Source organism: Phalacrocorax carbo, chromosome Z, assembly GCF_963921805.1.
Source record: "Phalacrocorax carbo chromosome Z, bPhaCar2.1, whole genome shotgun sequence".
Taxonomy (NCBI): Eukaryota; Metazoa; Chordata; class Aves; order Suliformes; family Phalacrocoracidae; genus Phalacrocorax; species Phalacrocorax carbo.
In genome coordinates, this window is record NC_087548.1 from 10,632,318 (window position 1) to 10,645,775 (window position 13,458).

The 13,458-nt window shown below is 41.9% G+C and overlaps 1 protein-coding gene across 8 annotated transcripts in view; it reads left to right on the forward strand.

Moving 5' to 3' along the window:
* CELF4 (CUGBP Elav-like family member 4) overlaps positions 1 to 13,458 on the forward strand; it is a 720,771-nt gene that overhangs the window by 621,970 nt on the left and 85,343 nt on the right. The gene's annotated exons all lie outside the window — the stretch shown is intronic.

Consider the following 13,458-nt stretch of genomic DNA (forward strand, 5'->3'; position numbering starts at 1 on the left):
TACAGCCTTTTGATATTCACACAATCAATCGCTTTTAGAAATAACTTCCCCAAAATACCTTATTTTTGAGCAGACCCGAAGTTCCTTCTGTATCTACCTGCCAAGAGAGCTTTTTGGGGTCTTTTTAAATCATATTGCCTATCAATTCACCAGGTTTACAATAGTGTTTTACTTGACCTCCATGTCCTCCTTTATGAGAGATCCAGATTTTAATGTACTTTTGCATGTATTTATAAAGTATTTATAACAATTATATGCCCTGTTCTTTCAGCTTTGGTTACCCTGTCCCCTCCTGTCTCTCTTCCCCATCCATATAGGGTCATAAACAGGTCTCTTCACTTTATTCTCTTCCTCTCCTCATACAAGCTTTGTCCCTAGCAGCCTTATCTACCAACAAAAATTCAGCTACTATTTCTATAGTGACAGCTTGCAGATCTAACTTCTCTACTACAGGACTGACTCCTGTCCAAACTAAAACCTTAGCCTGTCTTTCCAGCATCTCCTAGTGGATGTCTAGCTGTCAGATCAAGCTCAATAAGTTTGAAACAGAGCTCTTGAACTTCTCCTCCCAAAACCTGTCTCCTCTCTCCTCTACCTCCATTCTCAGTCACTGTGGACAATGTTATCATCCTACTTGTCAGTCACGCTCCTACCTAGGCATCATCTTCAGCTTGGCTTTCTCCTTCTCTCCATGTCTTTATATTCAGGTGACAGCCAAATGCTGAAGAGTCGTTCTGCACATCTAACACATCTAAGATACAGCCTTGTCCATCCGCCCATGCAGAATAGACTCTCCTCCACGCTTCGTCATGCATACCTAAATTGTAGCAGCCTTTCTCCTACCCAGAAAGTACACAGGGTTAAAAACTATACTACTGTTGCACATTTTTCACCATCCCACCTACTATGGCACCTCAGAACTCCTTTTGTAATTAATTAATTCCTGGAAGGGGTAAAATAGTGCTGCTATCTACGTACTCTGCATAGAGGTGAGAAGTGAAGAGTATGATTCATTTAGTTTCGTTTTGACAGACTAAAAGTTTGTAATCTACTCTAAACATCTTCTACAATATCTACAGAAAGGAGAGAGAGAAACATTTCTAGAGATTTGTGCATTCTTTCTTTTATCTGTCTGTGCTAGGATGGGCTAAATCTCCTTCTGGGCATGCCTTCCCTTTTATTAATTATAATGGAGATCTCCATAACATCATTAGACTGAATACCTGAGGTGGGACTCATCTCACCTAGTCTGAGATATCAAGAAGCTAAGAAACTATGTTTGAGGTTGTCATCTAAGTGTTTGTCATCTAAGTTCCTATTATAATTAATAGAGAGAAATAGATACCTCCAGAGGAATTTTATTTTACAGAAATAGATTTAGAAACCTGTCAAACAAAAACCCAATTACAAATGTGCATTTTGGGTCATTTTAAGCATCGGATTCCTATGGTCTGCCAAAAGAGTGGCTCTCCATCTGAAGTGCAACTTAGAATGAAAAAGGACCCATACTGCTTGAAAAAAAACACAACTAAAAACACTTGCTTCATGTGGATGTCTCAGAATCTACAACTGCCTTTGCTCACCAGTGATACACCCTTGCCACCCTGAAATCCTTCTGCTGCACTTGTCGCTGCCACAGTAATCTTGCTGTAGCTAAAGATCTAGGGTGACTCTATATCAGTTGACATTAACCACCTACAAGTCAGATATTAAAGCTACTCATTTGGCCTCTCTTCCGATGGTGATTCCTCCCACATACTTCGGACACGTACTTTAAGATTGCTTGACTGAGCCATGGAGGCATCTGCCTCCTTACTGAATATGCAAGGAGTAATCACCTTAGAGCGGACACCTAACTTCATGTCCAATGCAAGGTAAGCTGAATCCCATTCTGGGTGTTTGCTACCCAACTAAAGCAGTTTGGGAGTCAGAAAGCAGGCGTCCCACATCTGAGTCCTCTGACTCCTGATCCATTAGGTGTTCTCTGAACTTGCCTAACACACTGATTGTCAGCACTATGTTCATCCTATATCTTTCTTTAATTGATTAAATTTAAGGCTGTTAAGACCTCTAGAACCATGTAACGTGGCTTCCTCCATCACACAGGCAAACACCTCTTTTGTTTTACTGTAGAAGTGTTCATCAGCTTGGTTAAACCACAGCATTTCTTCTACACCCAGGTAATAGCATCCCAAGTCTATCTATACTGGCTGAACATCTTCCTGGAAAAGTACTTTTTTCCAGATTGAATTCTTGATTTTGTGAAAAGAAAGGAAAATGTGTGACTTGGATACAAGCCCTGAACAGATGTCTGCCTTCCAGAGAAAGATTCAACTTAGTTGAACTTAAATAAAAAAAAATAAAAAGCAAACCAACCAACCAAACAAAACCACAAAAAAAGTAATGCCACCCAAAACTTTGTTAACTTAAGGTCTTTCATTTCAACACTTTCTGTGCAGCTCTTATCAATACAAATGACAAAACCAAGTTCAAATCTCTGTTAAGGAACAACCTCTACCAAATTATGCAGTTATTGTTCAGTGTTGTTAGGCGACAGACTGATTAGATCTCTAATTGTTGTATTTAGTATTTTTTTAATATATCAAGAAAATATGAATAACATAACATCTTGAACAAGGTGGGCTTGCAGCCTCTACCTGCCATGTCCTTTGGAAGTTCACCCGTGGCACCAAGCTTCCCAACCACACACAGTTAATCGTCAGATGAAGGGATTATCTTCTCGCTTTATACAATGCGCTATCTACCCCCTCGAACTGTAAAAGATTGCCATTAATTAAGCTAGAGGAAATTTTCACCTATTAAGTTTACCACATGAGAGTGACTTAAATATGAGATTATTAAAAATTGCCCTGAAAAACCAATATCATTTCAATATGTCATGTGCAGTGGCCCTCTTTCAAACTCATGGCAAATGGGAAACCAGTTTCCATCTTCCTGGTTTTGGATGTTTAGGCACCCCATCAAAGAAAGCAACCCCAGCTCATGTTTATGACTGTTTTATTATTGCTGTGCATTCCTACTGTGCAGTTATGACTTTGCAAAGCACTATGAAGTTGCCTTCAGACCCAGTCCTGTTATGGAAACTGGCCAAGCAGCTGTTCTAACCCCCTGTCAACACAGCAGAGGAATATTTAGGTGAATTAGGCGTGGAAGGAAAAGCAGTCAGAGTCTGCAGAAGGAGATCTGAGCAGGCGCAGGAAAGAGGAAAAGAGGCCTTCATGGGCATGATGAAGTTGTAGCCCAGGCACTTCGCTTGCAGAACGGCGGGGAAGCGGCTGTTATTATGCATGCACGCTGGCACCAAAGCGCTGAGTCTGCAGAAACTCCCTGGGAGGAGCAGCATGGCAGCTCCGGTGAGTGGGGGGCCACAATGCCATAGATCAGCTGAGGTATTTTTAACAATTATTTTGATATAAACAGCTCTGAACTTGAGGAGCTCCATGTAAATGGGAAGCAGTGGGGCTTGTAATTAGATTTGTGTACACTTTCATAAATTGCTGGGAAACATCAAAGCCGTGATAGAAGGCTGTGGTGCACTTTATTTCCTTCTTCTGTTCTTCTGTTAATTGAATGGTTGATGTGTGGATAGGAAGTGTTGGCTTCGCAGAGTACTATTTACAGACCCGCTGACAGCTGCACTGTGAAAATTAACAGGAACAGAGCAGCCTCTGTCACAGCTCTTCCCATGAGAGACTTGCTTCAGATTGGATAATTTCCTTCATAGAAGAAACTTTCCTCATCTCTCCTCCCTTCTTTGCAAATACACATCCAGCTGCACATTCCCCTTCTCCTTTCAAGGCTCATGGCAGCCTTTAGTGTTCAGAAGGAGGGTTTGTCATTTCCACAAAGCTGGGGGAGTTTGACTGCAGTTCAAAACTTGTATCATATTCCACTTCCAGCAAGACACATCTTCAATAAGTCAAGCAAATTTGTGAGCCGGATATGTGGAGACACAGCTTCATGTTTGCAGATCTTACTTCATCATCAAGGAACCTGCTCTTCACTCTCTTAGAAACTCTAGAAGATTTCCTCTCAGACTACTACTGTTAGAAATAGGGTTATTATTGGTCTTATGTGGAATTGCTATGTGCTAAGCACCACACAAACCTCTTACATGAAAGTTCCCACACTCAGCATCTTACCAACTAAAGGCCAGGGTTGACCTGGCTGAATTACATCAAAGTGTTGGTCAAAGTATAAAACTTTGGGGTCATCTGTAATCTTATCATCTAGAATTCTCTTACAGTTGATGGAGAGAGACTAACTCCCCAGAGAGACATCTGTCTGAAGTAATTAATGGTTTAGAATAGACAACCCAAAATGACTACAATTAGGTCATCAAACGTCTCTCTAAGGAACAAGACACAAGAGATAAGCAAAAGAAGCAACAATACAATGTCTGGGAATGAACTGGTCTTATACACAATTAATCAGTATATCTAGCCAGTTCATAGCCAAAGTCACAACAATTCTTGTTCCTGGTCCCAGTAGAGAGATAATAATCAGTGGATACCTGAGCATCTAAATCTTAATATTTACTTAAATCTGGAAAACATAGAATTAAGAATGGCAAACTTGAAGACATCAGTCCACCACCTCATTTCCCAAGGGTGTCTTCAAAATATCCAGGTAAGACAAACAGAACCTTAGACAAACCCATAACACAAACAGAAAACACTTAAACAGACCATGATTCAGAGTATCAATTAACCAACAAAATTTACTTTCATTTAGATTCCAGCACGGGCTCAAGCCCTGAGTTAATAAAAGCCACCTTGTGACAGTCAGTAGAGAGATAGAGTTGCTGACCCCCTTAGGCTGTCAGGGTAAATATGAAATGGGAAAGTCATTAGACTTTTAATTTTACGTGAACACAGAAACATTGATGGGGCAGATTTTCAAAGGTAATTCCAGGTGAAAGTCAGTGAGAGTCCTGTATTTAAGTGCCCTTCATGCCTCACAGCTGAGTTTGCCCAAAAGTTACTTGCCCAAGGTCACAAAGTCTAGGGTGGAGTAGGGTATCATCAACACAAGTCCATCTGCTCAAATTAATGCAGAAGGCTGAGGCCTCATTTTACACTGTTGATGTTGGAGAAGCTGATGGAAGACAATGGAGATGCCAACTCAGACCCATTTTTTTTCTCTTCAGTATTGATGTTCTGCTCTCTAAAATGCTTGGACTACATGCAATGTCTTTGTATAACACACAGACTGGCTTATTTAAGTCAGGGCAAGGCACAGCACAACCATTCCTTCTATTAAAAAATAAAAATATGCCAGGAAACCATTCATAACTCACCAGGAGCAGGCCTGGCCCTCCTTCCAGTAATAAATGATTTTTCTGAATATGCTACCTAAACATCATTTATAAAGTCAGGTGCTGTCCTTTGGGATGAAAGAAGCAACGGATGTGTAATACCTAGATGTTAATTTGTGGCAATTTTTTCCATCAAAATCCAATGGCTTTTGATAGTTCAGCCTCACTTTCCTTTGGGCAGCAGATTCTGGCTGGAGGGAGACCAAGGTTCATAAACCATCCCACCCCACTGCTACCACCAAGATTCTACAACCTTCAGGCCAGCAGTTTCCCAGTGTTACCTTAATTTCCTTTAATTCTTTCCATAAAAAATAAAATCATAGGATCGTGTTCGTTGCCTACCCCCTTGTTCCATAAATGAACTAATAAATCACATGTTTCTGGGTCCCAGAATAGAAATGCAGGCAGCCCAGCTGCCTCACAGAAGGTATGAATCATACTGGTGCCAAACCCAGGCTTTACTCCTCTAGTCATATCTCCATAGCCATGCAGGCACCTGACAGGACAGTGAAGAGACCCATGGGACACAACAGGCTTCACTTTCCATCTTCCCCGGGCTTCCTCGGTCCCTCCAAACTGCAGCATTCATTGCCTCCAAATGGGATAAGAGGGATAACTGCTCATGAGCTGCACGGCCTCACTCTAGACAAAAGGATTTAACTGGCACCACAATGTCTCTGTACAGGTCCAGGGGGAGTTGGAACCAAACCAACAGCCATGGAGGTGGCCAGGGGAAAGCAGGAGGGGGACTGTGCCACTGTTGAGCGTTGCCCAAGTCCTGGCGCTGGCAGCAGCCCCTGCGAGGCTTGCTGCATGCAACACTTGTCTGGATGAGATTAGGACTTGCGGTGGCTAAAATAATTCACAACCGCTGACCTTTCTGGCATATCAGAGACATTATTAAGCCTCCAGCCTGGGAGGCACAAAACATATCCTGCCCAGCAGGGGTGTTCCCAGCCTACTGGAGTGATCTCCACCAGGCATCACTGCCTTCCTCTAACAAGAATATGCTCTTCCCACTGCATTGGGGAATGAAGATATCAGTGTTAGGTCTTTACCTCTCTGCTTGCTTTGCGGGGGGCTGTGGTGTATGGGCTGTGTGTTCTTTCTTCCCACCTCTTCCCTTTCTTTTTATTTTGCTCTGAAACTCATTTACATCAGTGAGATCTTTCTTTTTAAGTGAGCTCTGGAGCAACATTAAATTGCTCTGGACGTTTCTGTTTGTTTCCATTTAATCCACCCCTTCCCAGCCCTGTTCAGGTGCATAGTCTGGACTGATAATGCCCATTCTTGTAAGGAAAACAGAAAGACCTTAGTAATTGGTAGATTGCTATTCCTATCCAAAACATAGCCAGCATTAAGTGATTCAGTACCTATTACCCATTTGGGTTTTGCAAAGATCAAAATTAATTTTTAAAGGACAAAGCTATGTTTAGATCAAAACAATAACTTTTAGATAAGACCCTCAGTTGAAGTCTGCACAAATTCACAAATGTGAAGCATGCACCAGACGTGCTCCAAGTCTTTGCCTCAGATGTCCCCTGACAAGTGAAATCACGTGGAGAATATGCTTGACTTCCCATTCCAAATGTCTGTGTGGTACTCAAGGGAAGAGTGGTTGTTAAGTCTCACCCAGCAGCAAGGAGGTTCATTTTGGTCTTGGTGGAGTGGAATGCAGTAAGGGCAGATACTTCAGCATAAACCTACTTTTTATTCCACCAAAACCAGCAGAGCTTCACTGAGTTTGCACCATCTCATATCTTCAGTTGACCACCTGTTTCACCATACTAAAGCATGGGTGATACCTCTGAAAGCAGAATCATTCATCAATTGATGACCCTGTGGTGGCACAGTGCCTGGAGACCTTCAGTTTAAAAATGCTGTAAAAATACAAATACTTCTTACTATCCCAGTGAAGCAACATGCTTTACACTATGACAACCTAGAGGCATATAGCATGACAGTGATCTGGGATGCCCAGTCATGTGCAGCATGTTTGCGGCTCAGTGCAGCCGAAATGTTCTTTTATGTCACATGCACAGCTGAAATGTATCTGCCCAGCTTGCCAACCTTTCCTCAACATCTGTTTCTTACCAAGTCATCTTAGGCTGTTCGTGTCCTTGTCCTGATCTGCCAAGGAAGAGAGGAGCTCCAGTGAGCAGAGTCCCAGAGCATCAGGGGCTACATACCTGGCTGTGATGCTGCATTGCTGTGACAATTCATTTTATGGCTCTGGAATTCTTCCACTTATTTTCATCCTTGCCTATCTAGCTGGGAGAGATCATGCAAGTACTAGTTTTCATGGGGCTTTATGCTGCCCCTACTAAACATTTTCTTGACAGTAATCATAATTTATAACGAAATTACATCAAGTCATCATTTGTTGTTGTAAGAATATTTTCTGGAAAAGTATATATTTAGTAAATATAGAACTAAACCTATGTTATCTTCCAAAGAATGTTACTCTTATTGGGAAAGGAAAACCTAAAATATTTTCTTTTAAGTAAGTTCTGTATTTTAAGTTTTCCTTCAATTAAACAAAAAATAATTATTTATGGCCTTCATATTCTTAAATAGCAAGTAAGAATATCCAGTATGCTGGTATAACAATATTTTCCACTTCATGACCCATTAAGAAAAGTGAATGATTCTGTGAGGACTTTTATCATCCATAGACTGAACTGAAAACTGCAGAGTTGCTTGAAGAAATCTGCTTTGAAGTTTAGGCTGTTTGGATATCTGGATTTGATTTGAGGAGCATACTAATACCTGGGTTATATTTCAAATGCTTTCTAATTAGAATTTGGTATAGGGCCACCAGGAGTCACTGATTCTGTTGCCCTGTGGAAAGCGATAACTTTAGCTCAGAGACACCTGTGAAGTAGTGTATGGGCAAGTAACACCTAAATCAAGGTTCCACTCCAAATAAATTACAGCTCTGGAGACCTGTGAAGGGAAGAACCTGCAGCAACATTCTCTGCTTCGATATTGCATGAAGAATCCCCTCTACCAAGGGAGCAGCGCTACCAAAGTGTCTGTCACTGCAGCCCTGCACAAATGCCTCCTTTCTCCACTCCATCTCTATCACTCTCATCTCAGGTGTGTCTAAACCAGCTCTCAGGAACTGAACAGTGGAAATCACTCCTAGTGATTGCCATCCTACTCATCTTTTGGATGAGACACGAAATTAAAGCCCTAAATACAGAAAAACAAAACATATCTCACAAGAGGGGAGGGATGTTAGTCTTGGTCTTCTGGCCATCTTCCAGCATGGGTAATTACATTTCTACCTAGCTAAAATTCCCTCTGCTCTACAGTTTTAATTGGACAGTAGTTTCTTTTTTGCTAGTCTAAAATCCCAGGTTAAGGTCAAGCCCCCACTGGATAATTCAGCAGTCCTATTCTCAGTAGAGCTATACCTGCATTTTCAGTAAAAGTCTGGATTTGTTTTCAGGGTTAGGAGGCATTGTATCAAATGGCCCGATCTGACAGAGCCCGAAGCAAAGAAATCCCCCTCTGGTTTTGGGGCCCTAATGTCAAGGACCCTTGTGGGGAAATGTTACCCTGAATGGCTTGCGGAAGGTCAGCTCAGCATCCTCCCAGCTCTGCTTTGCAGTTGCAAATGGAGTGCTAAGGCAAAATTTCCAACACAAGCAACCCCATTCACATGGTGATACTTGGGAAGGTAGTCTGTCTGCCCAAATGAGAAATATCCACGAGCACCTATTCATTTAAGCATCTTAGCTGATGTGCACAGCTGACATTTTGGAAGGTACTTAACATGATCTGCGCATTCAGATCTCTTATACTCAAGAGCTTTAGTCACTGGAACTTTAATGTAACAAGCATTTAAAAAATATTTTTGGCCCAGAACTTTTAGCTAGCTCCATTTGAGCTAAGCAAGGTATAAAAGTCCACTTTATGAGAGAGACACCCTTCCAGTAAAGTACTTAAGTGTATGCTTACCTCCAATAGGACATTCACTAAACTTAAAGTGAAACATGATTTAATGGCTTTGGCAAATTAGGCCCAATATAATCAGTTTTGCAAGAAAAAGATGTCTAACCATCTCTAGAGATCTGTAATCCACTGAGTCAGAGGAGACTTACAGGGCTGACAGGAAAAGAAAATTGAGGCATGTATTCTGCAAGGACACCTCTTCACAAAACTTTTCCTATGAATATTGTTCATGAGAAGCAACTTTCCCTGATGGTGTACAATATTATTTGGTCTCCTGAAAAGCTTTTGCTTAGTTTGTGTATACACTCCATTTGGAAGGCAATAACTAATGACAAACCCTCCCAACAACCAGGCGAAAGATTTGTTTTCCTTTGCCTTTAAATGAAATATCAATGGATGGATATTTTATTTTTAGTTGAATACGAAATTTCACAAGCAACCTGTCAAGCTCCCATTTTCAAGAATGACTTTATTTCACACGTCAAGACAAGCTGGGAAATTAGTTTTTCCCACAGAGGACTCTGATTAGGGATTATAAAGTGAGTGTGGTGCAGAGTGATTTTTCCTCCATCTTTCCCCTCGCCCCGCCAGCCTAGAGAGCATCTGACTCTGCTGACTAAGGTGAACAATTCATTACTGCACACAGGAAGGGGGCGGGAAGCAAGACAGTCATATTAAGTAGACTTGCTGGACCAAGAGAAAATAAGGAAAGCATAATAATACTTAGCCATTATGTTATTCTTTTCATCAGTAGATATCAAAGCACTTGAAAAAGGAGGTTGATTTGATGGGAAAGGAGATAAATGCCAATTCCAAGTAGCCTATTGCAGAGGCACCAGCAGGAATGCTCACTTTCATGATAGTCTCTTTTGACCGTGGATCTGCAGAGTAGAGAAATAAACAGGTCCTTCCCTGGATAAAATGCAGAATTAACACACAGAACTCAAAGAACATTTCAAACATTATTGACTTACCCACTGTAACTATCTTGGGGGTTGGTGAAACATAAGGTCCAGTCCAACAACCCCAGTGAGCAAGAGGGAGATTATGTATTACTAATAAATGACCGAGCAGACAGGACCTATTGCCTTTGTCAGCAGACAACGGCTGATTTACACCATGGTTTAACTGCTTGTGGAAGCAATAAATAGTCCAGATGAAGGGCTCTGCAATTTTTACCCCATGGAAAATCTGACCCACTCTGGGGCATTTCTGATGTTATCCAGTGGATTAGTAGGAGTCACTGGAGTAGAAAGTGCAGCTGGAGATGAACAGCACTGTTTGGCTCCTCTGCTAAAAATCCTGCACTCTGTGATCTGATAGAGTTTACTGCCTGATTTCCTTTGGACCACATGAAAGGGCTGCACATGAGGAACCACATACAGAAAGCATCAATCCCAAGGTCAATCTTCATATTCAAGAGCAATGCAGCATCACCACTGGCTACATATCTTTAACTGCTTACATGCACATCTCATTGCAGAGCTCTCTTAATAACCCTCCTTTTTCTCCTCTTTCTTTGTAGTGTGTGCTCTAACTTGCTTCGATTTGCCAATGGCCTTTCTGCCCTGTGTATATTATAGTGATGTTCAAAAAGGCCCGAAGTCCTGCTGTGACAGGCAACCCAGAAAAACATCTCATAAGAGGCATTCTTAGATCCCATTGGGTCAAATGGCTGCTGTGCAGTCACTACAACTCACATCAGGAGGGAAGAACACTCCAGGGGCAAGAACTTCATGTGGAGGTTACCCATGTTTTCCTGATGCCATCTACAGTAATAGCTTGGTTTCAACAGCTTGAGGCATCAGAATTTTCCTGGGGCAGTTCTTTGGCCCTAAGACTTCCAGGGCAAATAGAGATAGAAAGAAAAGAGAAAGGAAGAAGACATCAACTTATTACACTTCCCTGCACTGCTAACTAAGCTGCTCACACCTTCAAAACCCATTTGCAAAGATGAGTACTCATTCATCTTATTCTGTTTCAAATCCTGAATGCTGCATTGTGCCCACCACGTAAATCACAACAGCAGCTCTGAACATCCCAGTCTGCTGTGGACCAGCCTCCCTCCAATAAACCTGCAAATAGGTTTAAATCATTAGACTGAGGTTACCAAACAATCTCTTGGATCAGGGTTAATTAAATGAGTGTTGAAATCTAATTAAGGACTGGTCCAGGTGATAATTAGCAGGAAATGTATGCATTAAAATATTCATTTGTCGATGAGCTGCAATTAAGAGTGTGATTTGGGGAAGGATCAATAACTACAACTTGTGATTTAAAAAAAATTAAAAGTCACCCAGCCTTGAGCAGAAATGTAAAAGAATTTTGGCGAGATTTTTATTTCTTCCACACCCCCTCACTTTCTGGTTTGCTCTTATAATAACTTCTGACAACTGCTCTCCACCCTTCAACAGAGCATTCATCTCTCCTTCCCCTTGTTTTCCTGAAGCACTTCTTTCCCTTCCTCTTCACCGCATTGTTTGAGTGGCCTATAGATTTATTAGAAAGAGACCAACAGGTCAAAATGAAAGATTCTTTGCCAATGAAAATCACTTCCTCCCAGAACAGGCTTCTAATCCATGGAAACATAGCTCATTGTGTGGCATTACATTGTTTGGGTTTTTTTTTCTTAGCATGTTAATTCTTCAAATTTTTATTCATAACTGAGGATATGGAGAGGCTATTGAATTTCCACAGCTTGGACTTATACATATGGATGTCCATAGTTGTGGTTTAGTACACTGGTTTAGTACACTATTCCCAATTTTTAGCAGAGCAACTCTGCTTTCACCAATGCTTTTTTTTTTTTTTTTTTTTCCTGGTTACAGGTGCATAGATGTGTGTGTAAGCCAGTTAATAACAATTCCTCTGTGCAACCCCATGCAATCCCACCTCTTCCAGAAAAACAAGGGTCCACAACAGCCCAGCTCCTCTGGCATGGGACTGGTGTTCCTCAACTGCTGCGGTCAGAGGCTGAGCTGGCGATTTCCCCACTGACTGTGTTGCCATCAGTGAATACCAGTGTGTCAAAAGGGAAGAGTACCATGGGATAGTGATGATTTCAGCTGCTCTTTGTCAGTCTCCTGACAGCTCACCTGCCCATCTCCCCAGGCTCGGTGGCAGCCCAGCTCCCAAGGCAACTGTCTGCCTGCTGCCAGGGCTGCTGTTGATCCCCCCCTCCCCTGCACCCCTTTGACCCCAGGGAGACTGCACTATGGGGAATCAACTAACCCACAAAGTTAGGATATCCTTGGGAGCAAGCCAGAAAGATATCAGCGCCTTCCTTCCTAAGCAGCTCTGTTTCTTCCCAACTCTGCCTCCTATCAGAAATTTAAGAATTGCAGTCACTGACCTTTCCTCTCATTTTGAGGAGGAGAGGGATTTCTTTTATTCTCAAAAGCTTTACATTTTTCACAGCCTTCTGTAGCCAGTTCTGACAATCATCTGTAGTTCTGTACAGGGTTGACTGCAGACATAACCTAAACATTGTAAAGCTTTCCTGGAAAAGCGTAACATTAAATGTGGGCTCTTTTGTGGTAGCTTCTACTTCCTCCTCTTCATGGGGAGGAAACTCAGGTTCATCAGGTACTGCTTTTGCTCCCCTAGTTTAACACTGCTGAAGAGATGCTTAGTGATGAGACATACGCTCTGCTCAGCATACTGAATCCTGTCTCCAAGGGTGGGCACAGATTTCTCACTGAACATGGGGATTACAAGACAAGGCAGTGTGAAAGGGTGATCCAGCTCAGGGGCTCTGGCATGCACAGGGCTAACATATTCCATCAAAATAAATCAGTTCAAAAATTCTAAAACATTCATCCAGCAAAAGCTCCTACATTTTGCTGCACTGAGTCCAGATATTTGTCCTCTGATGAGGACAACCTTCTGGGCCAGAAGGTTTTCTATATGTTGAAAGAATAAGTCAACAACTTTTGCAAAGTGAACATGAATGGCAGCCTGGAAGTTTGAATTCTGGAGGAAACTAGGCATTGGGCTGCTGGCCTCAGTCATTCACTCTCCAGGGTCCTTTCCTTCCTTTCTGATGCTTTCAGCTTCTTGCAAGAGTCCAATTCAAAAGGCCTGAGAGGTTGTATGGGAAAAATCAGTGTCAGCTGGATCCCATGCAACCAAATCTGTGTTAGATGTATGGATAACATAAG